Genomic DNA, 20,334 nt, shown 5'->3' with positions numbered 1-20,334 from the left:
CAAGGGTGACCAAGTGAGACTCTGTCTAAAAATAAATAAATAAATAAATAATTTTTTAAAAAGTTGCAGAATATTCACAGCAAGAGGAAAAAAACAGAGCTGAGTAAAAAAGTAAATGAGTGACTGCTATTAAATATTTTAAAGAATATGAAAAAAATCCATTTCTTAGAAAAAATACAAATTATTAGAGAACCTTTGTCTTACTTCCACTTGCTTCACTGAGCCTCTGTTGAAAGAATAAGCTAGAAGACTCTGAGAAGCATGTTTTCATTTACCCTAAGAAATTTCACTCTAACACCAACAGAAGTTATCTACTTGGTACGTGACAGCTAGACTGCCTGTAGAGAGAATTTAAAGATTAAATCTTTATTTAAAAAAAGACCACACAGCATCTATTAAAATGGAAGGCTCTTTTAGATAAGAAGATTAAACTGAGTGAAGCACCTAAGTGACTTCTAGGGGAGAGAAGGCAGCAACAAAAAGAACCCCCAGGTCACTGGCATCACAAAGCACTGCGGGGTGTGGCAGGGCCCCTGTGCTGAGACTGGCTTCCCAGACGTAAGAGGCATGTTTGTACTTCCAGAGTTCCCTATTAGCAGTTACATTTTGCCCTCTCTGAGTACCGGCTTATCTCTGAATTTACTTGCGGGTGACACAGCTAGCAGGATTATGGAGGCAATGACCTTGAGCACTACAAACAGCAGCCTAGGCATTTCTACTAATAACTGTCATTCACCATGGCTCACCCTGAGCCAAATAACCTAGAAAGTCAGAAAATCTGAGTCTGTCTTCTAAATGTCTTGTCATTCCAAGGATCTCAAAATCAAAATGCCTTCCAGGGCCACACAGAGAATGCAAGCGAGTGGGACACACTGGGTGGGACTGTGTTGGCGTGCAGAAGACACACCCAGCCCGCAGCAGACAGCTCAGACTGCAGCTATCTGTTATGGCCCAGCTAATAGTAAAAATCTTCTGGCTTGTTACGCCAAAAATCCAGATTTCACTATAACAGCCAGTGTTGTCAAGAAATTCAAAACTGTATAAAGCATCGTGTGAGCCAAACATATCACGTCTGAGGACCACATCTGGCCCCCAGACCAACAGAGTACAAACTCTGGTCTACACGATGCTGACTATCAGAGTCCTGACAACCAGATTTTTTATTCTTTTTTTTTTTTTTTTTGAGACAGAGTCTCACTATGTCGCCCTCTGTAGAGTGATATCATGTCACAGCTCACAGCAATCTCCAGCTTAAACGATTCTCTTGCCTCAGTCTCCGAAGTAGCTGGGACTACAGGCACCCACCATTACACCTGGCTATTTTTTTGTTGTAGTTGTCATTGTTGTCTAACAGGCCTGGGCCGCGTTCAAACCTGCCAGCCCTGGTGTATGTGGCCAGCGCTCTAATCACTGAGCACCAGGCGCCAAACCTAGACCAGATTTTCATCTTGGTTTGAAAAGCCAAGTGGACTCACTGAGCCTCCGTGATCCATAGTCACACATACCCATCTGCATCACTCCCTGGCTCCTTCTGTGAGTTAGCTAGAGGCCTAAAAATGACTAGAAAGTTTAGACCAGGGGTCCTCAAACTTTTTAAATGGGGGCCAATTCACTGTCCCTCAGACCACTGGAGGGCCGGACTGCGGGCCCCGGGACGAATCGGCTGCTAAGCAGGACAGGCAGCAGTGACAAAAATACCTGGTGGGCCAGATAAATGTCCTAGACAGGTCGCATGTGGCCCACAGGCAGTAGTTTGAGGATGCCTGGCTGAGACCACATAAAATTCCACACACAATAAAGACCCATAAAACTCCCAATCACCAAGCAGGGAGGCCTATCTTCCCACCCACATGCTCGGAGAGATGGTAGACCTCACTGCATGGGAGCATGAGGCACCCGCTCCGGGAGCAGGCTATGGCACTGTCTGGAGCAGAGCAAGGCTAGGGTTTGCCTTGCCCTCACCAGCAGAATCCCCTTCTGGCCTCTCCCATGAGGAGCTATGGGGAAAGGAAAGTTTCCATGTGAAATATTTTTAACAAATGCAAGGAAACCCAGCAGATGGAACAGACAATTCTGGATCCCTGCCGCCTCCAGAGTGCTGGCTTTGGTTGGGTCATCACGAACAGAACAGCTGCTTCCTCAATCATGACTACCACACAGAACAGAGGGTTCTGTTTTGATGACTTCTATGCAAGATATAGAAACGAAGGGGAGTTTCCTGCCTTTTATTTCAAAATAGCCCAGGACAAACGAAGACTTCTTGTACCCTAACAACACATTCAAAGAGAAAGCTTGATGGAGGTGGTTTTCTTAAATGTCACCCCACAGAGAGCAACCTACTTCTCTGCCACAAGCCATGATAAAAATGAAATCAGGGAACTCATGCAGAGGAGCTAGAGATTCTCTTTCTCTTTCAAACACCAGCATGGTGCCTGACTGGGGATAAAACCAGGAGCTGAGGGGAGAGAAACTTTGGAGCACAGGAACATCAGTTTCCAGCCAGGCTCCTGCCCCCATGCTCCCCACTCTCACTTCCTTCCCAGGATGAAGGCTAGTTACCCAACTACTGATGTGGGACAATCAGATGAGAGGACGTATGCAGGGTGCTTGGTGCGTGGTAGGTGCTCAGCAAATGCCACCTCTAAGTAAACGACAGGTAGTTTCCATTGCAAACTTACTTGAACCAAGGTTCTTTCTGGCTACACACAATTAGTCCACCTTTCTGAGGGCTGGGACACTAGTGAACAATTTAGAGCAGAACCCAATGTGCTGTGATCACATCCCTCCACAGGCTAAAGGAAGAAGACACAGGAGACTCTTCTGGGAGTAGCTGGCCAGAGGCAAGCAGAGTGTCAGAGGTGGCAGTGAGACAGGAGAGGGACCCGTACCCAAGCTTGGCTTCTAGAGCCAATTCTTCTCCCTTTATAAGCATACAGGGGAACATTTTCTATGTACAGCCTCTTAAACCCAACTTCCCCCTTACCAAATACATCTGTCATGTGACAACCTTCTGAGACTAAGGATACCATGCTTACCTATCTGGTTTCCTTCTTTTGTCACTCTTGCCCACGGTCCATCAGCGTGACAGTTGGGGGAAGATGGTTCCAGCACTGAGGCATTTATTATAAACCTGGGTCCAATAAACTGGAAATCCATGCTCTCCATATCTGCCTTCACACCTCAGAATGACTCTGCCCCCAATGAGCTTCCCAATGAGATTCCTACTCAAAGCATATTTGTACCAAGCAAGACAAGAGCCACAGTTCAGCCACCAAGCTACTCAACAGACTGCACTGCTTCCAGCTGACAGCATTTTAAGGAGAAAGCCACATAGCTGAGGGACCTGAAATTCATCCTTCTTCGTCATGCCACTCAGTAGCCACCACTTTGAATAAATAAAGTTATTTCTTATCTGTTGCCCATGAAAAACATGGTGATGTCACCAGAGCAGAGATTTTTCCCATCCCAGCACAGCAGGAACAACAGTATAACTCACCAGGTCCAGATGGTCCAGAAGAGAGCATAAGCTGAATACAGGAAAGTGATTTCCGCAGAGCTCAGCACACACTCACACGTGGGATGGACACTGCAGAACCAGAAGCTAGGGTCCCAAGCAGAAGGAGCAGCGCTGGCCTAGTCTTGGTCATACAGAGGGTCTGGGGGCAGCCTCTGCACGGCAGGCCCAGGTCTCCCCGCCACAGCAATGCTTCTCCACCACCTCAGAGTCAATGAACTAATCTTTTTTTTTTTTTTTTTGAGACAGAGCCTCAATCTGTCCCCCTGGGCAGAGTGCCGTGGCATTACAGCTCACAGCAACCTCCAACTCCTGGGCTCAAGCGAGTCTCCTGCCTCTGCCTCCCAAGTAGCTGGGACCACAGGCGCCCGCCACAACGCCCGGCTATTTTTTGGTTGCAGCCGTCATTGTTGTTTGGCGGGTCCGGGCTGGGGATTCGAACCCGCCACCTTAGGTGTACATGGCTGGCGCCTTAGCCGGTTGAGCTATAGGCGCTGAGCCAATGAACTAATTTTCAATGCTGAGTTTGGGGGAGAAGAGTGCCCCAAAAGGTCCTTTCTTGCACCAGAATCTTCCTCTGCACTTTAGGTTCTGCCTTTGGACTCCCCATACCTTGGGAGATAGTCCAGCGTACTTTGACCAGATGGAACATTCTGCAATGATAGCAATATTCTAGGCTTGTGCTGCCCAACTTGAGGGTCAACAGCTACATGTGGCTACGAAGCATTTGAGATGTGGCTACTGCAAATGAAGAACTGAAGGTTAATTTCATTTAGTGCTAACTAATTCAAATTTAAATAGCTACATGTGGCTAACACCCCATACTTGAGTAGGTCTAGAGTACAGAGCATTCCTATAGAAAAGGGGTCAGTACATTTTTTTCTATACAGGGCCAGGTAGTAAATGTTTTAGGCTTTATAAACCGTATGATCTATAAATTTTGCTATTGTAGCATGAAGGCAGACACAGACAGTACCTGTACAATTGGGTGTGACTGTGTACCAAGAAAACTTTTATTTACAAGAGCAAGCAACGAGCCAGTTTTGGTTATTTGGCTATCATTTGCCAACCCTGGATATAGAATATAATGTTGGGTGTTCAAACCCCAGAACTACTGGCCATATGACCTAGGGTAGGGCATCCTTACCTTACCCAACCTTAAATTCTTCATCTATAAAAAGAAAATAGTAACACTCACTCCTGAGGGTGGCTATAAGAAATAAACAAGAAGCCTAAAACACAGTGGGCACTCAAAAACTGCTTGTTGGGCGAATGAAAACTGCCAAGCACTGGTTGCTCTGACTCACACTATCCTTTTTATTCCTCCTACCTACTGAAGTAGACACTAATATTCCCAGTCTACAGATGAGAAAAATCACAACTCAGAGAAGTAAAGTCAAACACATTAAGTGGGAGGACTAGAACCCAGGGCTCCTTTTTCCTGGTTCTGTGCCTTACTCTCATCCTTGTCCAACTGACACTGGGCCTACCCAAGATTCCGCCCAACTGTGTGGGCTCATTTGTACTGTCTTATACAAGACTCCTTTTGTGAAGGAAATCACCAAGAAACATAAAATCAACAATCTTGTAAGGGCTCTAACATGATGAGCCCTTCTAGTTCCTGTTCTGGATGCTATTCTGGAGCCCACATCCTCACCAGGAAACACAGGAGCACTCCTCACAAGGTGGCTCCCCTCTCCCAGGTAGGGGAGGGGCACAATAGGTTTGGCATGCTAGAGAGCCTCATGACATTCTGACCATGGCCCCTCCAGACGTCACCTCCAAAACTAAAACACACTTCCCCCACCTTGGTAATGGGGTCACAGGGAAGCTCTCTGCAGTTCCTTCCCAAGCTGCACCAACATTCACATGAGCAGGTCCAGCTCAAACGCGGATTGAACACAGCTTGTTTCTTCCTCCACTCAGCCTGAAGATGGCTCCCCCTTACAACTTCCCCCCTGCCCTCAGTTGAGTCTGGCAGGATCATCCTGAGAAGCAAAGATGGCACTCAGGATTGCTGTCTTCTCTTCCCAGACCCCAGAATGCCACTGACTGTGTCACCATGCTGGCATTAGCAGCAAATGTGGGGGAAGGGAGTAGGCCAAAAACTGAGCCAAGGGCAAACCAGAGATGAGCAACCAGCCACAAGGGACCAAGCACCTGACCTCCAGCTCTCACCTCTCTGGCAGCTTGGGGCTGAAAATTTGGCCCTGTCTCCAAGAGCACCCAAAGTCAGGCCACAGTGGTTACTACCTCCCTTCCATGAGAGACATCACCTGGTCTCCCCCAGGCTCCAATGACCTACCCAGACCCTGGGTGGGTCCAGCTGTGCTTAGCCATCCTCTCACAAGTGCAGGCCAGGAATTTCACACTGATGTGAGGCTGAGCAGGGAACCAATAGGCCCAGTGAACAGAGCAGATGCCATGCTGGTCATGCTCCCAAATAGCAAAGCATGAGGCCTCTGTGCCACAGTGCCATACCTCAGAACACTGACTTCCTGAAGTCATTTCTGTAGCACACAAGGACTTGCCTAAAATCTCACACACCAAAAAACCATCATTTTTCCTCCCAAGGCAAATCAAGACTTATTCACCTGTGGATGATCACACACACTCTCAGCAGCCTGGGTTCTGACCCACACGTGGTCGCCACACCTATTTCTGGCTATATTGCTCTTCCACTCCTATTTACCACTCAACTTTTGGCCTATGTAGACTCAGCCAGGCTCAATTTCTCTTTTACTCTTTTTCTTATAGGTGAATGCATTTGCTGACCTCCATAGGAATTAGATGAACTAGGAAGTTTACTGCCAAATTTAAAAGACTATTTGCAGCCAACTAACTTCTCTCCTCAGGAGTAAATGCTGATGAACAAAACCCTACCAGGCTTGGGAAAGACACTCAAAAAGCTGAAATGGGTGCAGAACTGCAGGCTTGCCTCTTTCTATGTTCATATTTCCCTTAATTCTCCTCCTCTGGGCCCGAGTCACATGCCACACAGTCAGTGGGTCCTGGAATCTGGGCTGGCATCTGAGGGCCGTGGAGGCCTCAGCACACTGGCTGCCAGAAGTCAGGTGACTCAGGCCCACCATTCTCGAGTGTCTGTGTCAGCAACTTCCTCCAGCCTCTGAGAACACTGGTGAGAACACAGTATGACAGAGCCCAGAGGCACCAAAGCTCCTTTCTCAATCACACCAACATGGTTATAAGCTTTTTCACACTTAAAAAAAAAAAAAACAGGAAGCTATACATTGAATCAGATTTTTCTCAACTCATGCAATGCCAAAACATTTTGTTCCCTCTGACTTCTTTACTTCCAGTACAGGCATAACAGACAGTAGATTCTGGAAGTTCTTGGAAATCCCAAGTGCCCCTGCTGAACTAAAAGTAAACAAAGACCACATCACTCAGGCCAAGATGGCATTTAGTTAAAATTCTGTCTCTCAAGGGCTAGTTTCAGGACTCTCCCAGAAAGTCACTCCACAATCAAAAGGCAGGTCCCATGGGCAGTGTCCTCAGAGAGGTGACCCCAGTGAGGACCACTAAAGACGGACCAACTGCTGCTGACTCCCAGCCCTTGGCCAGCCCATGCCTGCCACTCTCTCCCAGGTCAAACCCCATCTACACAGCCACTCCCCAGGCACAAGGCCTTCAAACTTGCAGTCATCGGCACCTCATTCCCAGCTCCCAGCCCTTCAAGGGTTAAAGTCTAGACTCTTGCATCTGGCACTCCACTGACACCCTGACCTTGGCCGGCCCAGCTGCCCACCATCTGCACTCTTCCATCCGGGCACCCAGGTCCCCCCATATGCTCCAAGACACTCTATGATGTTATGCCTTGGCACACACTGCTCTCCTAGTCTGGAATATCACCTCCTCCCCATTCTTCATCTGTCTAAAATCCTGCTTATTCCTCAAGACTTAGGTCAGCTGCTGCCTCCTCCAGGATGCCTTCCTGCCCTTCTCCTTTCAGGTCAGTTTAAGTGACCCTCCTATGACTTCCACAGGACTGTGTGACTCACCAGTACCTTGTGTAAACATCTCATTAACCTACCACACCGTGTCTGGCACAGAGTAGGAACTCAAACTGCAGTCTGACTATCCCTGAGCCTAAGAGCTCCTTAAAGACAAGGATCTGGTGTACTTATCTCTGGATTCCTTGGATGTTCATTAGATAGTGACTGAATTGAACTGAGCCTCAGGGACCACAACCATGGCGGTGTGCTCTGTGCCCCCCGCAGAAGCAGTGACACATCTAAAGAGGGCACAGACACAAGGAAAACACACTCCATGTGGCAGGTGAGTTCTGTCACATCCACAAGTCGAGGTAGCCCAGACATCTCGGTGACCTCCTGAGATATTCTCAGTCACAAAGCTTTATGATCTAATTGTCCAAGAAGAGGATCAAGGCCACCTGGGCTAGCCACCTTAGTAGGTCCTTTGGAGAGGGTTCTCTAAGGCCAGCCCCCAAGGAAATGGGCTGCCACAGCCTGGACTTAAGACCCCCTCCTGGAACCCAGTAAATGACACCGAGTCTTCATATCCCCGTACCAAGAGGCCACCCAAGGTACAGGAGAAAATCTCATGTGTCAAGATTGTCCACTCTGACCTCCCCACAGGATGTCGACCTGGGGCTAATGGAGTGTCTCTGTCACAAGACCCAGGGAATGGAAGCTTTGGGAATCAGGCCTGTACCACAAAAAGTCCAGACACCACTGGGGAAGGGAAAGGCCCTTCCTATTGTCCCAGTCGAGGACTCATTTCAGAAGCTTTGAGCTTAGGTGAACTCTAAGAGAGACTATGGTCATGTTCAGGTAACAGAAGGGTCCAAAAGAAGCCAGAACAACAACCCAGGCCAAGCCGGGGCAAGCACTGCAGTGTAGCCATATAAGCTACACCAAGAGGATGCTGACTACAGTTGTCCACAGCAGCTCCCCAACATGAAAGAAGGGGCACAACAAAGATGTCAGCTGCAAAGACTCTGAAGGTGATCAAAGGACCCCTCAATCTAGACGGATGCAGCCACTGAGGTTGCCACAAAATTTGTACACAAAAGGTGTTGGTCAGGACAAGCCAAAAACCGTGAAGCCACATCATAGCATGTACATTTAATTTTCTATGTTTAGGACTAAACTAAATATCTTTGGGTAAACAGAGATTTAGCTTCCTAAAGAGAAAGCTTAAAAGATTTTCCCAGTCTTAACTCTTGTTAAGAGACACATTGCAACAGTATGAAACTGTAATATACTTTCAACCCTTCCTCCTGAAAAAATCCTAACCATACAAAGATGGAGAATGCTGGGTGAGCAAAGGCTCCACCTGCCCAAGTCTGACCTGGCCCAAGCCCAGCTCAAGTTTAAATCCCTTCTGCTTTCTCCTGGTCCCGTTACCACGGAACCCATGAAGACAAATGCCCAACCTCCAGCCCTCCAGCCCTCCATCTGTCCTCCAAACAGCACATGCCTGCCACAGGTTGTAGAAGATGCTCACTGATGTTTACTGTGTTCTAAGTATCTCCACCCATGGTCGCACCCAGGGCCCCAAACCCATGGGTAGGGGTGCTGTCAGCATTACCATATTCCAGATGAGGGACCCTCGGCTGGAAGATGCAGTTTTCTGCTCAAAGGCACAGAGTGGACAAAGGGCAGACCTGGGACCACTCTATCTCCAGAGCTGAATGCTGCCTTTATCCTCAATGATGCAGAACTCAGTTTCACCTCCACTCTGCCCAAAGTTTCTCTGTGATGCCAGTCCCCCATCCTTCCTGCACCCATAAGCAGCCCCTCACTGGCAAGCAGCCTGCCTTGGGCTTCACGGCAGAACTTCTGCCTATTAGGTCAAGACTCTTTTCCTGTCTAGCATCCCTCTGCATGGCACTGTGCCCCTTATAAGGGCTCCTCAAACAACTTCCTAAAAATGTTGGCAGGCAAGACATGCAAGGTAAGAAATCCAAGACCCAGAGCTGGCAATGGGGCAAATTAGGCCAGCAAGTAGGCAGAACTGTACCCATTACTTTCTATCTGGGAAATTCAATTATTTGACTGCCAAATGGATTCCACAGGTAGAGGATTCCCAGGACCCAGCCCTCAGGACAAAAGGGATCCCATGCATTCTATACCCCTCTGGGGACTTGGAACCACAGATACCCCTTTCCTCCAGCCCTAGCAGGCTCCCTCTCCTCACCCAGAGCATGAAGGCTGCTGGCTGCAGAGAACGCTGTCTTCTCACCTCCCAACATGCAGAGAGGCTGCTCCCAGCCAGCAGATAGAACCTCCCTCTGCTCCCAGGCCCCCAGCCAATGCGAATGCCACAGCAAGGGGAATTCCAGGCGCGGCCTGAGGCCTCTCCCAGCTGGGCTTTGTCTGTCAGGGTGCTTCATGCTTCAGTCAGAGGGCAGCATGGATGGGAGGGCAGCCTCCACGCAGTGAGGAAACCCAGCAGGCAGTAGCAACTAGAACTCGCACAAGCCACTCCTCTATGCTGGGCACTGCTCAAGCTGCCAGGACACAGGGAGGCCCCAGAGAGGCCCCAGTGTCCAGGAGCTCAAAGGTCTACCCAGCAGGCCCAGCCACACGGCCACCCAAGCCCTTTCCTAGCAGCAGCATGGCGCCCAGGCAGCAGTATCCAGGGAACGCACACTGGGTAGCACATGTCTTGCAGTAGGAACTGTCTCCCCTGCTTTGTGGTAAGCACTGATGAAGAAGCTTGGCATGGTGGAAAGAATGTAAGCCTGAGGTCAGCCAGGCCGAGTTCAATCCCACTGCCTCTCTCACGAAGGGCGAGGAATTTCTCTGAGCAGCAATGTCTTTAGCAATAAAACCAAGCTAGTCCCTTAGCCATAGATTGTGCTGAGGAATAAATGAATCAGTGAAGTGTCCAGTTCCATACCTGACACTCAGCAGGTGCCAAATCAATGTCTCCTGAATAAACGTGGAAATAACAGGCCTGGAGAAAATAACAATTCTCTGTTCCTTTCACTAGGCCCAAACCCAACTCCTAGCAGGGGAAAAGACCTCTTCCTTACTCATCACCATGGCACAGGAGAGCAGGCTGACAAATTTTCAGCAAAAAGGCCAAAGCCCTTTTCATCCAGCTCACCTTCACAAGGTTTCAGCACTTTCCATTGGGACCAAAGGGGAAAAAAGAGCGACTGGCAGCATGTTCCACTTGGCAAAGAACTCTCTGAACAATGGTAATATTCTCCTGCTGGTCTACATGGATGCAGATCACCCTACAAGCAGGAGTAAGCTCCTACACTGTGAGAAGGCAGCAACAGGTCAGGGTTTTGTCCCTCTGAGCATTAGCTATGTGACTCTGAGAGATTCATCTCACCTCTTTGGTGTTAGAGCTCTCTTTCAGAAGCTTAGATCAGCAGGCCAAGGAAGCTCTCTCTCCCCAAGGCACCTGGCCACTGTAAATACAATTCTGGCCAGGCATAGTGGCTCACATACAGATGCTCACATCCCAGCATTCTGGGAGGCTGAGGCAGGAGGAATGCCTGAACCAGGAGTTCAACACTACAGTAAGCTATGATCATGCCACTGCATTCTGGCCTGGGTGACAGAGGCCTTGTCTCAAAAAGAAATGAATAAAATAAACACAAGTCTATGAAATATCATCCCAAGTATGTTTGTAGAAAGACAGGCTCTGAGTCATCAGGTATAACTGGGTGGTCAGTAGAGTGGCAACCACTGCAAAGCCAGGTGAAAATGACCTACTGCTCCCTAAGAATTGCCAAAATGTGCCCTAGACCTAAATAGCATCTCCCTCCCCTAAGCCCTAGAGGAATACCATGTGTCAAATCTCCAGAAGAAATACACCACCAGGAGGGTAGTAGCAGGGCTTACATGAGAAGTACCCTGAAGCCACAGCCTGAATAACAGCCATCCTCTTCAACAGGAAAGAAGGTGGCTTAAAGGGATTGTACTGAATCCTGGTCAGAGAGGGATACCCAGGTCCTGACCTAGCAGAAACAGGAATTACCTGGATGGCCTCCACAGCAGACACTTCACCAGAGGGTGGGTGTCTTTTCAGATCCTCCTCCACTGAGACATGACAGCAACAGCAGATTCCAATATGCTTGCTCCACTCCTGAATTGGAAGGCCCCTAATCCCCTGCTAAGGGAAGCCAGGTATTTGTGGAGTCTATTCCAGCCCTCATTCCTCAGTCCTGGATGCATAATAGAATCAACTGAAGAACTTTAGAAACCCCAATTTTTAGGTCCTGCCCCCCTCCAAGACTGTGGTGTAATTGGTCCTGGATGCAAGCTGAGCATCGGGATTTTTTTTTAAACCTTCCCAGGTGACTTTAATGTGCAGCCAAGGTTCAGAACCACTGCTCTAGCTTCTAAAAATTCAGAGTATAGGGACACCATCCCTCTCCCACAAACTCTTAAGAAGCAGAAAGAACAGCATAACTCAGTCCGGTAGGCCTTGCTAGAGATGGGCATCCTTATTCCCCCAGCACACAAAAGCAGGACTAACCTGCAAAGAGCCAGGGCCTCTGTCCAGCCCTGGCTGGGGTATACCAAGTTCCCCCACATTACAGGAAGTACAATTGTATTTAGTTGTTTGACTGCTTTAGGCATGTAAAGATGTCATATAAACCTGGAGTGGCAAGCACAATATAATTTATTTTGAGATAGCTGAATTACAAATGCAAAAAAAAAAAAATGTTGAAAACCCTTTACCAATCTCTTTGAATGGAAAATGAAACCTGGATAAATGGTGATGTGTCTAGTGGGCTGCCAGATTTATTTCCTGTTTCCCCCAGAAAGTCATTGGAAATAACCGTATTTTCTTGTGACTCTGTCTTTTGTAAGGTTGAAGCAAAACACTTTTAGTCTCCCCAATTGAGGCACTGCCTTTAGTCCTATATAGTAGGTATAGAATTCAATCACTCCAGGAGGAAAAAAAAAAAAGAAAGAAGCCACAGGAAAGGGAGGGGGAAAGAGAGGAAAAGCAGTTAAAATTTCTAAGTTTCCCTGTGGTGTTAACAAGACTAAACAAAATTTATGCTTTGAGATAAAACAGAACCCAGTGTCTCTATCTCATGAACGCATTGACTGATAGGCTGGTGTACAGAAAGCAAGGAGGCTCTGAAGCCAGACAGACCAGGACGGAGCTACTAGCTTCTGTACCTTCCAGCTGTGTGGTCTTCAGGCTAGTTACCTGGCCTCTCTGAGCCTCAGCTGTAACTGCAGGATTGCTTTGAGAATTAGTGCATACATAAAGCCTCTGGCCAAGGGTGGGCCTTCAACAACCAGTGGGTGCTGCTATTATTCTTTGAACAACCTGCACCCATTTCTGCTAAATACTTGGGGAACCACATTATGCCAGCTTAGGGGAAGAATCTGTTTCTTTGTTTAATGAGAGAACAAAAAGAGCGAGTGGAGGAGTCAGGAGTTAGCCTGCCACTGCATTCTGGGGTCAGATGGGCTGTTTACAAGCATGGTTTGCTTTCACCCTCCTGAGAGTGGCACCATGGAAAAAGTCCCTCCAGAGACTCACAGATGCCTAAGAGGCACTGTGGTTTCCATGATATTCCTGCAGGGGCTGGCAAAGCTACCCTCCATTCCCCATGCAAAAGGCAGCTTCCCTGTGCAGCCTCCCAGCAGGAGAGAGGGAGAAGCATTAAAGAAGCCAGGGTGCCTGTCACACTTCTCTGTAACCCCTGACGTGATGTGAAATTCTACAAGGTAGACCCTTTGAAATGCAAAATCTTCCAGAGTCCTTCAAATGTGTTTTTATTTTCCTGGGTTCCTAAGGCTGCTTTGAGACCCACCCATCAGCATTCCCCCTCTCAATCATCCCACATTTAAAAAAAAAAAAGTCTCTATTTTTTTCAGAAAAGCTCGAGTATCTCCAATCACTTCAATGGGGTAAAAAATCCTGTCCTCAGCTCCATCCTCCCTGCATCCCTCCACAAACTTTGAAGCCAAGTTTCCTCTGGAAGATTTCCTCACTTTCTAAATAGCACAGTGCTAACTTTGCTATTGCTCAGAATCTCAAAGAACTTTCCTAGACAAGAAGCTGGGTTCCCTCTGACCCAAGTTTGATAAGGTTAAGACAAGCACAACCAAAACTGCAACCTGCAATTTACAAAGCTCAAACCTTGACCCAAAACCACGTGTACAGGAGGTTTGGATTAAGCATCAAAGAAGTTACCTTAAAACAAAGTTGTTTGGCAAACAAAAATACTTCACCATAAGAACCCTAGGGAATGGTAAATTGCTTTTGAATATAGACGTTTCAGTGGCTTGGCCATTAATCATGTTAATGTAAACTGCTCTAAAACAAAAATTTTCTAAGCAAGTCTCAGGGCACATCAGCGTATCTAAGCCTCTGGGTTTGTTTCCAAAGTTCACATCCTGGCATGCAATGGAACTGCTGTTAATGGGGTCAGCTATTACAGTGCAGTCCCCAACCTTGGGCCATAATAAAGGTGACTCAGCCATGTAGAAAGAACCCTCATAAAGTTAGGCAGGAAACAAACAGAGAAATTAATCAGAGAAGGAGAGTCAATAATTTTGGAAAGTATATTCATTGGACAAGTTTAAACAGAAACTCTGGGTGAGGGGAGGTTTCAGGAAGGAGTAGAGGCAGACCAGTCGACATTCCTCACAGCACCCAAATCCCTCAGCCAGGCCTGGTTTTGCAGGGCGGAGGAGAGGGCAGCAGCAGGACAAGGCTGGGAGGAGGAGTGGAGCCCAGCAGAGCTAAGCTTCACTGAGCCCCAAGCCAGACCTGGCCATGTGCTTCGTGTTGGCAACAAACTGGTTCTTTCAAGAGAGGAAGAGTCTGACAAAAAGGACAGCTGCAGCAAAGCAGAAGCTGTGAGGCAAAAAACCTCAGAGAAGCCCCGAGTTTGGGATTCTCCCCTCAACTTAAAAACAAAAACACCCACCACTGGGGTTTGCAAGGACTAATCTATTAAAGTCTCCCCTTTGCTGGATCAATTAGAGCCCCTCCACATCTGGTTTCCATCTAAAACCGAAACTTGTATTATCAGCATATTACATAACAAATTATGCCTGCAGGTTTCTTTTATTACACATCAGAGAGGTGTGCACAGTGGTGGTAATGATGGGGGTTGTGCTGATCTGAGTATTTGCTTATTTCGTTTTTGGTTTTTTTTTTAAGGCAATGAACAAAAAGTTTTCCATACAGTGTGCAATTTAACTCCAAAACATCACACTGCCCAGATTAAACATCAACTGAACAATATGAAGGTGGGCCCAGCACTCAGTCTTCCATGCCCCTGGCACCAACTGGTGGGTGAGACTGGGGCATCTTCAAAGAGCTCTGCAGACACTGAGATGCTCTGCAGCGTCCCCTGCTGCCGGCTCCCAGTATCTAAACCCAGCTTGTCCTCTGCAGTCTCCTGATAGGAGAACTGGCTGGCCTTCCCACAGCTTCCATCAAGGGTCAGGCACCAGCTCACTGGACCCACTTAAAGGACACCCAGCCCACTAGGCTTCCACAGAACTTGGGGGTGGGAAGGCCCAAGGACACTGAAGGAATCAAGGGCAGGGAAGAGAAAGACTAAAAGATGGAAAGAGCCTAAGAAATAAGAGCAGGGGCTTCCTGTAAAATGTAGCCATGTGATGACAATAGGTATCTTAAAGCTCTTTGCAAAAGAACTTCATGAACTTCTAAAATGCTACTATGTGCAACAGCCTAAGTTGAAAAAAAGGGAGAAACTGATTTAAAACACTATCAGTGGCTTGGCACCTGTGGCTCAAGCGGCTAAGGCGCCAGCCACATACACCTAAGGTGGCGGGTTCGAATCCAGCCCGGACCTGCTAAACAACAATAATGGCTGCAACCAAAAAATAGCCGGGTGTTGTGGCGGGCGCCTGTGGTCCCAGCTACTTGGGAGGCGGAGGCAGGAGACTCGCTTGAGCCCAGGAGTTGGAGGTTGCTGTGAGCCCTGAAGCCATAGCACTCTACCCAGGGGGACAGCTTGAGGCTCAGTCTCAAAATAAATAAATAAATAAATAAATAAAACACTATCAGTCAAAACAGTGGAATGTCATACTTTATACTAAAATAATTGTAACATTCAAGTCCACTTCTGCAACTGTGATACTTTTGTTTAAAACGTGTATTTGATGTTAAAATGACTACACATCTATCTCACCCTCTCAAGGGAAAAGTAGTTTTTTGGTGGCTTAAAATCGCCTTCTTCTCTGAAAAGGCACTTGGGGAAAAAATTGCAGGCCTTCCCCAAGGTTCTCAGCTTTTCTAACCTGGACCAGCACCCTGAAAGCTGGATCAGAACAATCCTAAGCTGGCATGATGGGTGATAGCACCCAGATCCTAGCCAAGTGAAGACAGAGTCAAGGGCTACCAATCCTGAACTTAAGACCCAAACTTCCCATAAAAAGGGGCCAATCAATTGGGACAAGTAGCTGTTTTCTGTTTATCTAGTCCATAGCTCAGGGGAGAGGGAACAAACAAAAAAGAACCCCTGCAAACCTGCAATTCAGTATCAGAACGGTAACTGAGATGAGTTACTGTTAAATGGATAAATTATAATGAAACCAAACATGGCCTAATAAAGAAGAGTGGTTTTACCTGGTCCGCTGATACCATTCTTTTCCAAGTGCTCAAACCAGGTGGCATCTTTTAACAGAGTCCAGGATCTGGAGCAAGGAGGAATCCCCCTGCCAGCCGGTAGGGACTGCTGGGAACACATATGCTAGCATGTCATTTGGAAGTCTGCTAATATGTTGTAAGCAGCACAAGACGCTCGCCTGGCTTCCCAGGCCAATAAACAATGCCATTCCAACTCCTGCAGCAGTCAGTAGGAAACTGCCTTTTCTCCACCATCCAACATTCAACAAACATTTGTTCCCGCTGAACAACCGTCAGCCTGCTCCATCTGCACTCGTTCTTCTAAGGCGAGCCCGGAGGCGGCGGCGGCACAAATGCCCTGCCCATGATCCCCACCCGGAATGCAGCCTACCGCGGGGACCACTTCCCCAACACCACCGAGTCCGGAGAGTGTACCGTATAGAAGACTCGGAGTGTGGCCTATAGGAGGCAGAATCCCATTCATCAAACGCTGCAAAGAGCTTTTCTTTGTTCACCATCGTACTAAGTACAGTACGTATTAATGAACCCGGGCAGTCAGATGGAGGAAGCTCGGCTTCAGGGGCGTCCGAAAGCGAGGGACTCCAGCAAGCCTGTCCGCGTGATTTGTAGCTGCTCAGGGGCCCTGTCCCGAACCTCAAGCATTGTTCCCCAAGTCCGCGGACGGGGGTGGAGGGCTGGGGGTGGGGGTGCCTAAGACGACACTTGGGGCAACGCAAATCGCAGACCTTCACTGGATTCTGGGTGTCCTCGTGGCCTTCGTTCCCACCCCAACAAGAGGAACCCTGAACAGGAAACCCGACTCCCACAGGCTTGCAAATCCAGGACTGGCAAAAATGTGACTCGACCAGTGTGCCTGTGTTGGACGCCCCTTCTCGCCATGTGCAAAAGACACGCCGGCGCGGACACCCCCCCACTCCCCAATCCCTGGCCGGCGCCACCTCGCGGGCTTCCCCGGCCTGGGACGGAACGCCCCCTCACCCCCATCGCGACCACCCCGCCAGCCCAGCAGCCGCAGAGCCCGCCGGCTAGCGTCCGCATCCTGGGGGTGGCGGGTGCAAACTTCCGTGAACAAAAGAGTTGTCTGCAAACGAAATGAGAACTTCGGGGCGAGAGAAGCAATCCGGTTCCTGGGGCCCGGAGCTCGGCGCCTACGCCGCTGTGCCGAGCCAGGGCTCCAGACCAGAACGCCGAGGACACCCAGGGCGCAGCCGTGCCCGCGCCCGCCCGCCCGCCGGGCTGGGGGAGCGCAGACTTTTCCACAGCGGCCAGGCTGGCTAATCCTCCTGCCTGCGTTCTGACAAGTCTCACGCCTGCACCAGGGGCGAGACTGAGCGCCCGAAGAAGCCACCCGACCCAACGCAAACGCGAAACAAGGCAGGAAAAAAGGAAACAAGCAACATTAAGAAAAAAGAGAAAAAAAGGCAAGCCCAGTGCGCACGCGAGCCAGGCTCCCTCCAGCCGGCGGCCGGGACGCGCACGGCAGAGACTTCGCTCGGGGCCGGCCCCCTCCCGGCCGTCACCATCACCCGGCCCGGGGTCGCTTACTGTCCGTAGCGGAGCGCTCCGGGCGCCGGCCCCGCGCCGTCACCGCCGGCGCTCACCGAGTCGTCCCGGCTGCCCGCCGCGCGCACGCTCTCCTGCCGGCGCCGAGCGCTTTGTACGGAGCGACTCTCGGGGAGGAGGAAATCGACTTGTCACTTCCTGAAGTGTTTGCAACTCGTCCCTTTAATCGGCCCGATCAGGCCGCCAGTGCCCGCCGCCGCCGCGGGGCCGCCCCACCGCGGCTGCGTGAGCTCGGCCCGGCGCTCAGCGGGCGGCGTCGCGGGCCCGGACGCTCGGCGCGGCGGCGGCGGCGTGCAGGAGCCGGGCGGCGTGCGCCGGCGGCGGCGGCCGAGTGTGCAGTGCGCGCAGCCGCCGGTGGGCGGGGAGTGGGGGGGTCGCGGCGCGGCGCGCCGCCGGCGGGGCTAGAGGGCGTCCTGCTAGCTGAGCTGCGCGCCGCTCGGCGGGCCCGCGCCTGCGAGGCCCCGGGACGCGGGAAGTGGCCCCGGGCCTGGGCCGCGCAGCCGCTGCTGCTGCCCGGGCCCCGGGCCAGGGCCCCCGCGGGCTTCACTACCCACCCCCTGCACGAGCTAAGACGAAGTCCTTGGGCCGCACGGGCTTCAGACGTCCAGCTTCCGGGTTGTTAGAGGTGTTGAGGTTTAAAAGAAATGAGCATTTCAGGGGCGTGTGGGACAACAGGGGAGGGGGCACCTTGAAGTGTTGTCACACTTTAGGAAAATAAAGCACTACTTTCCTAACGTGGGGCGCTGATCGAAATAAAGGAATGTGTACTTCAGTAGCCACATCCAAAATACATGCAACTGGCGAAGGAAGGATTTGTGGTTGCTAAGCAGAGGCAGAGCATGTTTAGTTCTGTAACTTAGGATGTTGACTTAAGTTCAGGAATGTAACCCTGATAGAATAAGCAGAGTATTTTCATTGTGCTGCTCACCTGGGGGAGGGGGATTGTTTTCCTTGTGAAGTGAAGCCCTAGATTTCCCATTACTCCTTCCTACCACGGTATGTTATTTTATTGACCTGGTATCCAGAAAGAGATTTTTAAAGAGGAGCTTTTAAAAAAGAACTCCCTATGCTTGTTTTGTGTGCTCCTTTTGCCAAAAAAACAAAACACCTCATTACTTTACATGGATTGTGTCTGCAACATTGAATGGTTCTATTCATAAATCAGGAAACTTTTTCTGTTGCTTCTAGGAACATTTAATTGGTTTTAATCCAATGTTTCAATCCCAGTATCAAACATAAATGAACAATTAACTTCTTGAGCCTGTATGCACTTGGGAAACTATTAGATTTCATGGCTATTACTAAAATATTACAGTTTGTCATCACACTGGACCCATTCTTTTCAGAAAAGCACGAGCTAACATCTCCTTTCACACTGACAACAGCTCAGTCCAGTGACTTCTGGTGCATGATTTGGATGGACAGTCAGTGGAAAGGATGTGAGTCTATTCATTTCAAGCACATGATGTGGGACATAATGGGCTCATCCTAAGAAACCCAAAACGAGCTAATATACAAAATGCTAAAATACTGCTATCCTTAACCCTTATAAGATTGCTTTTAAAAATGTATTGAAGGCCAATTTTGAAAAGACCAAGAACCAAGCACCTAGGGTGAACAAAAGCTGGCACAAGGGATGATGTGAGAATGCTGCTACATTTAACCAAAAGCACAGGCACTTCCCTAAAGCCATCCGATATCGCACAAATCACCTCAGCTTTGAGGGCTTTAAAGATAATTTACTAACTTTTCATTAGGAGGCCTAGAGTGACTCCTGCTGGCAAACACTCAGTTTATTCCTGCAATTACTAGTTCATCAGGTCAACTAAAAAAAAAAAAAATGCAGCAGTCCTAAGCCTGGAAACAATTATTACAACCATTATTCTTGTTGCTTTCAAGATCATTTTAGTCCCACAAAATTCCAAGGATGGTGGTTATGGCCACCACCTTTGCTGCAACACCTCCTTTTGAACCTAAAGCAGCCTGTTTTTCTGGTTCTGAGACTTCCTTAAGACTGTCTAGAACTAATATACCTGCTTAAAAGTTGTGCTACTGGCTCGGCGCCTATAGCTCAACCGGCTAAGGCGCCAGCCACGTACACCTAAGGTGGCGGGTTAGAATCCCCAGCCCGGACCCGCCAAACAACAATGACGGCTGCAACCAAAAAATAGCCGGGCGTTGTGGCGGGCGCCTGTGGTCCCAGCTACTTGGGAGGTGGAGGCAGGAGACTCGCTTGAGCCCAGGAGTTGGAGGTTGCTGTGAGCGTGATGCCATGGCACTCTACCCAGGGGGACAGCTTGAGGCTCTGTCTCAAAAAAAAAAAAAAAAAAAAAGTTGTGCTACTAACCAATTAATAGCTATTTCTCATTTCCTAAATTTGAATCTCCCAAGGCTAAAAATATATGCATTAAGGCCTATGTCACACTTAATCTTTCATACTATAAACTCTTCCCACATGACATAATATATCCCACAGACATAGTATAAAACACTCTCCCTTCTTAATGTTTAACCCTATAGTTCTTTATTATAAATAATCCTATCCAAAAGTTCTGCTCAATTCAGAAGAATAGATATAAACACATTCAAACTCTGGATTTAAAACTATTTAAACTGCAACAAGGGGGAGAGGAGCTAAACTATCTACTTTTGTTCAA

General features: G+C 48.8%; 1 protein-coding gene across 2 annotated transcripts in view; it reads right to left on the bottom strand.

Annotated features, from left to right (window-relative positions):
• Window positions 1-20,334, bottom strand: part of FAM53B (family with sequence similarity 53 member B) — a 133,444-nt gene that overhangs the window by 98,498 nt on the left and 14,612 nt on the right. The window contains exon 1 of one of the 2 annotated variants that reach the window (XM_012807771.2): window positions 17,660-18,000. The exons of the other annotated variant lie outside the window; for it this stretch is intronic. The gene's annotated coding sequence lies outside the window, so the exon portion shown is untranslated. Of the gene's footprint in view, window positions 1-17,659; window positions 18,001-20,334 lie in introns of those variants that run through there. 2 annotated transcript variants of the gene reach the window in all.

Source organism: Otolemur garnettii, unplaced genomic scaffold (assembly GCF_000181295.1).
Source record: "Otolemur garnettii isolate 467f Iridium unplaced genomic scaffold, OtoGar3 scaffold00075, whole genome shotgun sequence".
In the NCBI taxonomy this organism is placed as follows: domain Eukaryota; kingdom Metazoa; phylum Chordata; class Mammalia; order Primates; family Galagidae; genus Otolemur; species Otolemur garnettii.
Note: the sequence above shows the minus strand (reverse complement) of the source record. Positions and strands in the feature narration are given on the sequence as shown.